The sequence below is a fragment of the Asparagus officinalis genome, chromosome 10, assembly GCF_001876935.1.
Source record: "Asparagus officinalis chromosome 10, Aspof.V1, whole genome shotgun sequence".
Classification (NCBI taxonomy): Eukaryota; Viridiplantae; Streptophyta; class Magnoliopsida; order Asparagales; family Asparagaceae; genus Asparagus; species Asparagus officinalis.
Genome location: NC_033803.1, coordinates 18,077,191 through 18,084,831, shown reverse-complemented (window position 1 = coordinate 18,084,831; position 7,641 = coordinate 18,077,191).

Genomic DNA, 7,641 nt, shown 5'->3' with positions numbered 1-7,641 from the left:
AGCACAACGTTACATGTGAAACAGGTTTTAATAATTCACATGCTAGCCCGATTCAAACGGTAATCGGTAAAGGCACGTCAAACCCGTTGATGGCTGGGGGTTTGCCAAAAATCCCATAGCCTATGTCTAACACGCATTGCCGGTTAGTCTTTGACCGTAAAAAGGATAAAAGACCACATATTCAACATTGTGGCAGGTTGTTACTAATAACACCATAACCCGTGCCTCACATGCACGGGGAATTTTATCCTGAATCCTAAGTAAGGATAAGTCAGCGCCTAACACGCGTTGCCGGGTAGTCTATTCCCGTGAGAAAGACGAAGTCTACGTATTCAATATCGTAGCACTAAAAGGGTTAACTCTTCTAGCTTAATGTCACATGTGGAACGGACTTAAACAATCCCCATGCTAGCCCGACTCAAACGGTAGTCGGTAAAGGCTCATCAAACCCGTTGAAGGCTGGGGATTAGCCAAAAATCCTAAAGTCAACGCCTAACACGCGTCGCCGGGTAGTCTATTCCCGTGAGAAAGACGAAGTCTACGTATTCAATATCGTAGCACTAAGAGCGTTAACTCTCTTAGCACAACGTCACATGCGGAACGGACTTAAACAAACCGCATGCTAGCCCGACTCAAACGGTAGTCGATAAAGGCTCATCAAACCCGTTCGTGGCTGAGAGTTTGCCAAAAATTCTATAAGTACGAGTCATTGACACATCAACTCCACTAGTTGGTCTCGTGACTTGAACACCCAACAAATTCAGGATAAAATCCACACATGCAGATGAATCAGCTTTAACAGTTGGTCCTGCAGCCCCAACACTTAGGACCGCGATGCTCCAATACCTTAAGAGCTTAAACTGTGTATACTCCAGCAAACGTACGAGTATAAACTGTGTTAATGGCGATTCGTAAACCCTAAGGTCAACGCCGGTCAACAGGATAAAATCCACACGTGCAGATGAATCAGCTTTAACAGTTGGTCCTGCAGCCCCAACACTTAGGACCGCGATGCTCCAATACCTTAAGAGCTTAAACTGTGTATACTCCAGCAAACGTACGAGTATAAACTGTGTTAATGGCGATTCGAAACCCTAGGGTCAACGCCGGTCAACACGTAACCCTAGGTCAACGTCAACGCGTTGCAACCAAAGTCAACGTTTGACGATTCAAAACCCTAAGGGTCCACGCCGGTCAACGCGTAACCCTAGGTTAACGCCAGTCAACGCGTTGCAACCAAAGTCAACGTTTGACGATTCAAAACCATAAGGGTCCACGCCGGTCAACGCGTAACCCTAGGTCAACGCCAGTCAACACGTTGCAACCAGAGTCAACGTTTGACGATCCAAAACCCTAAGGGTCAACGCCGGTCAACGCGTAACCCTAGGGCAACGCCAATCAACGCGTTGCAACACAAGTCAACGTTTGACGATTCGAAAACGCCAGTCAACGCGTTGCGACAAAAAGTCAACACCCGATGATCTGAAACCCTAAGTCAACACAATGTGATGGAGGTAGTTCAAAGTCAACTCAATGACACGAGCCAAACTCAATTCATCAGCTGCAGACTCGAGACTCCGACGACGGCCAAGCGATAAACGCAGTGCCGGAAGAACTTCGGCTATTCGTCAAAGCATCGAATAGACCGAAAATCGAAAGAGCCAAGAGTTGAAGCTAACTACTGGTCCTTACGCCGACTGAAGGCCAGACCGATCACATCCAAAGTATTCCAGCCTCTTCTATAAAAGAAACGAGTCCGGAACACTTTGGAGGGGGTATCTGTAGGCATCGAAAATTGCCTATAGGTCTCCACGAACGGTTCAGTGTTAAAGAGCGATGATGAACGTCACTATCCGATCCACAGGGGTCCAATTGACGTCGACGAACGACTGAAGTGAATCGACGAGCTACGTGAGCGGATAGGATTTCGGAACAACGAAGACCCGGACCAATCGGGAACCCGGCGGAGTTCACAAAAAGGACAACGCCCTTCGTGCCTCGACCACTCTACAGATAATCCAATCACCAGAGCGGATCGAACTCTTCGTCAAGCATCCAACGCACCCGGAATCACTCAAATCCGAGTTCGGACGAAGGATTTACAGGGAAAACAACCGAATCACCTCAAACGGAGTCTCGGGAGGTCGAAACACCCCGGAGGTGTCTAGGAAAAGCCTAGACACCCCAAGGGTGTCTCGGCCATGGCCGAGACACCAGGGGGTGTCTAGGCCCCCTACCTACCCCCTAGAGCCCTCATTTGCCTATAAATAGCACCCCTTTACCCTTTGTTTGGAGGAGAGGATTTTTGGAGAGCTTGGCGAAGCCCTGCTGCAGTAAAGAGTGATCGTGCGCTTCAACAATGAGAGGAGAGGTCTACATCAGAGCCTTCATCACCCGTTCCCCCTTTGCCTTAGTATTAGCCCTTGGCGTTAATACTAAGAAGAGCTAATATCTCGCTTTAGCCGAGATAGACGCTTAAAGCTTCTAGATCTCACGCGGATCGACGAAGCTCTGCCCGATTTTCTCGGAGCAGATCTGAGTGCCCGGTGGTCCACGGATATCAACGTCCCCGTCACAGGCCAAAGACCCACGCAAGCAAGAGATGATAAACGGATCTTGCGTTTGTTTGAAAAGAGTTGTATTTCTTTTGTTTTCATTGTGTAAGAGTCTTATAAAAAGGCTATCTTTTTGTTTCATTGTAACGATTGAAGTTGTAATGAATGCAGCAATGAATACAGTAATTTTTTCCGCAAACAACATATACTAGTTGAGATGCATGTGCAATGCACGTGATTGAATATCATGATTATTTAAATTAATAAAAATAGAGTAAAAGTAAAAAGCTAAAGTTTTCTTGTGGGATTGAACATCAACTCAATAATCTCTCTCTCAAATAAAATATTATCATTGTTTCCTTCAACCCAGACTATTATCACGTGATCTACTATTTGTGAGTTAAACACATTAATCTAGTACAACATCTCTATTTATTAGTATCTTAAAGTCTTCAAAAGATGCGTGATCATTCAGTTTGCAAAGGAATTTTGCATATGAATTTACTTGTAATATGTCCATTAAACTTTTAGTTGTGGTTTGACTCATATTCACGTTAACTTTTAGTTGTCGTTTCACTCATATTTATATTATCTAATATTCTCATTCAATTTTATAGCTCATTCTCTGTATCATAGAAGTAAAACTGAAAGTATGAAGAATTATTTTCTTGCGAAATTAGAGCAGGAAGATTATAATATATTTCTCTATGTGTTCTAAATATAAATTTTTTTTCTTTGATGCAAGGTCCCTATTAAATCTTACACCAAACGATGTGAATAAAAAATGCTATCATAACTCACTTGCAATTGCCTAGGGTAATTGTATTGTATATAGGACATATAGCTCGTCTGGAATATCCACATCTGCTAAGTGGATTTTGTTGTTGTGAGATGAACATGTTAGAGGCTCGTCTTTAAACTTTTTGGCTCTATAAAAGACACAAGAATTTAGAGTGCATAACTTATATATCGTAAAAAACATATTGGTTCATGAAGAATATTTCCTAATAACGATATTACAACAACGATATTACTATTTAGTATTAAATCAATTTTATTATATAAGATTATATTACCCTTTTAATAAATTAAACCTCGGTACTTATAGCCAGTAAATGGGCTCCACAAAATAGGTAAACTTTACATTGTAGTTTACTATTTGTAATATTGTTGGCAATACTATTACCTTTTCTCTTTATCTTATTATTCAAACTTTTCTGTTGTAAGTTCTCTTTTGCTCATCACTCAATTGGCTATATTTAATTTTTATAATATCAGAGGTTAGAATATTCTCTTCTGTTTAAAAAGTATTGACATGATTTATTTAAAAAAATATATACACATAGTAGTAATAGAATATACTTCAGTTTAACTCAAACATTAGTTTGAAATCATTTAAAGTGAGGTATTTCTACTCTAGAATGATGATATAGTGATTACACAGTCCAAAAGTCAAATAAAAAATTTCTATAAAGGAAAAGTGATTTAATATGTCAAATTAAGAACTAATTTATAAAATATATATGGGTAGTGCAGATAGCTATAGAAAGTAAGGTATATATCTTTATAAAAATTTTATAGTAAGTGACCAACTACAATCATTATAATCTAAGCATAAATAACTATTATTTTAGTTACTAATTTGATATGAGTAGCTATGGAATAAATCTCAAGCAAAAAATAGGAATTGAGATTGTATTATCCTATAGGTAAATAAATAAATGTTATTAGAGCTCCTTTTTATATTAAATTTAAAAGTAATAATTTAAATTATTAAGTACCAAATATTAGCTCATGTGATAAAGTAAAGTAATCTATGGTCTATATACATATATAGTCAATCAATCAAATGTGTTAAAATTATGATGACCACAGTCAGAATTATATGGTGAGTTCATATTAAATATAATTTATAAAATATAGTACATTAAAGTTAAAATCTTTTTAACTAATATATAGATTATCTGAAAAATTTTGCATATATAAACTATACTATCTAGGAATAGCGATATGCACGCTTAGCTATGGCCTAAGAATGACTTACACTTCAATATCATCATTGATTGACGTATCTATGTATTACACTAAAAATACAATAAAAATTTAGAAAACTACAAAATAAACCTCTTCAAAAGTTTTAAAAATTGTAAAAAAACACCTTAAATTTTTGTAATTTACAAATGCACAAAACTATTAAACATTACATTGAAAATAAGAAATTATAAAAAATTATTAAAAATTTTCAAACTTTGGAGAGGTAATTTGCAATGTACTAAACTTTAAGGGTGTATTTTTGTAAATTTTAAATTTAATAGATTTTAAATTAGTTATGTTCTTTTTAAAAAAATTAAGGTTAATATTGACCATGAAAAGTTTTTCCTAAATTTATACTTTTTAAATGGTGTATGATATTTTTTGTAAAATTTTAATTTTCTAGGGGTTAGTAGTAATTTTGCATGTCCATTTTAGTGTTTAGAGGTTAGAAATTCTCATGGTGTTTTTTTATAAATTATAAATTTTAGGGCTTTTTTGTAATTTTTTAAACTTATAGGTATTTTCTATATATTGTAATTATTTATAGACTATTTATAATTCTTATGCTTTCAATCTACTAATGAGTTTGAAATTCTCAGGGTATTTTTTATAAATTTTAAAATTTTAAGGTTTGTTTATAATTTTTAAAACTTTAAGGGTGTTTTTTATAAATTATAAATTATGTATGGGATATTTATAATTCTTATATTTTTAATGTACTGTTACGTTAGAAATTATCGGGATTTTTTATAAATTTTATAATTTTAAGAGTTTTATTTTATAATTTATAAAATGTTCAGAGTGTGTATTGCAAATTTCATAATTTTTTAGGGGTTGTTTGTGTTATTTGTAGGTTTTTAGTGTGTTTATAGATTTAAAATTTTTAAGACGTTTCTTATAAATTTTGAATTTTTACGGTGTTGTTGCAATTTTTAAAACTTACAAGATATTTTCTTCTAAGTTAAAAAGTTTTTAATTTCTAGCTACTATATGTTTTTCAGATTTCTCACTGAATTGAAATAAGTAAAATTTATAATTTTTAAGATACTTTAATAAAATTTTGAATTTGCACGGGTGTTTTTGCAATTTAAAAAACTTAGAGAATATTTTTTATAAAGTCTAAAAACTTTTTAGGTGCTGGCTAGCGTATGTTTTTTAGATTTCTCTACGAACTGAAATAAGTAAAGATTTTCAATTATATGAAACATATCTCTTTTATCCAATAACATGTTAAGTGTCATTACGAATGTGATAAATCATTTAGTTACCAATTCAAAGAAGATAGGATAATTAGAATAAAATAGGATAATAATGTAATATTTAAAAAAGCTAAGGGTATTTTTGACCATAGAAAGATTTTTCCGAACTCGTACTTTTAAAGTTCTCATGGTGTTTTTTGTAAATTATGAAATTTAGGGGTTTTTTATAATTTTTTAAACTTATAAGCATTTTCTACAGATTGTAAATTTTTTATAGACTATTTATAATTCCTATGCTTTTAATTTACTAATAAGTTTAAAATTCTCAGGGTGTTTTTTGTAAGTTTTGATTTTTAAAGGTTTGTTTATAATTTTTAAAACTTTAAGGGTGTTTTCTATAAATTATAAATTATGTAGGGGATATTTATAATTCCTATATTTTTAATGTACTGTTATGTTAAAAATTATCAGGGTTTTTATAAATTTTATAATTTTGAGAGTTTTATTTTATAATTTGTAAAAAAATTAGAGTGTGTATTGCAAGTTTCATAAAATTTTAGGGGTTGTTTATGTTATTTGTAGGTTTTTAGTGTATTTATAGGTTTGAAAATTTCAAGGTGTATTTTTATAAATTTTGAATTTTTAGGGGTGTTTTTATAATTTTTAAAACTTATAAGATATTTTCTTCAAAGTCAAAAATCTTTCAGTTTCTAGCTCGCATATGTTTTTCAGATTTCTCACTAAATTGAAATAAGTAAAGTTTATAATTTTTAAGATGCTTTAATTTTAAATTTATAGGAGTGTTTTTGCAATTTAATAACTTAGAGAATATTTTTTACAAAGCCCAAAAACTTTTAGGTGCTAGCTAGCATATATTTTTTAGATTTATCTGTGAACTAAAATAAGTAAAGGATTTGAATTATATGAAACGTATATCTTTTACCTAATAATATGTTAACTCTCATTATGAATGAGATAAATTATTTAGTTATCAATTCAAAGAAGTTAGAACAATTAAAATAGATTAGGATGACAATATAATATTCAAGAAAAGCTAAGGGTAATATTGATGACCATGGAAAGATTTTTCCGAACTCGTACTTTTAAAGGGAGTATGATACTTATATAACTGTAATTCTATAACATATACATATAAGTATACTTATAACTATATTATATATATTTAAATTATTATATCTTAGTATCTATACAATGCTAAGAGTATATATACATATATTATATGTAAATATATTATATATACTTATAACTTATAACATGAGAGTGAGAGAGAATCACATAAATATATATTACTTATTTATAAATACATATTATATAGTTATATATGTTTTTGTTACATACTTACATTATGCTTATTTAAATATAGCAATTCGGTTTACTTATACGATATACTTTATATATACTAGATACAATATACTTATATATAATAATACTTATGCACATATATATAACTGTAATTCTATAATATACACATATAAGTATACTTATAGCTACATTATATTTATATTATTATATCTTAGCATCTATACCATGCTAAGAGTGTGTATATTATGGTATTCTCATTCGCCAAAATAAAACTCCTCGCCAAAACAGCAGGCGGGTGTATTTCCATGAACAAGGCGGCCCCAACTAGCTTAGTAGCCCAAGCCAGTAGAAGTCCTGACTTGGCCAACTCATCAGGTCATTACTCTTTATGTTGATTCGAGAGGCGGGATCAGTCGACCCTCTTGTCGAAGTCGACTCGCCTGCAACCTACTCAACCTTTTATGCAAAACCCTATAAGGATGGTTCCACAGCGTTACTTCTTGGCCAAACTAGAGGATAATAACTGCCTT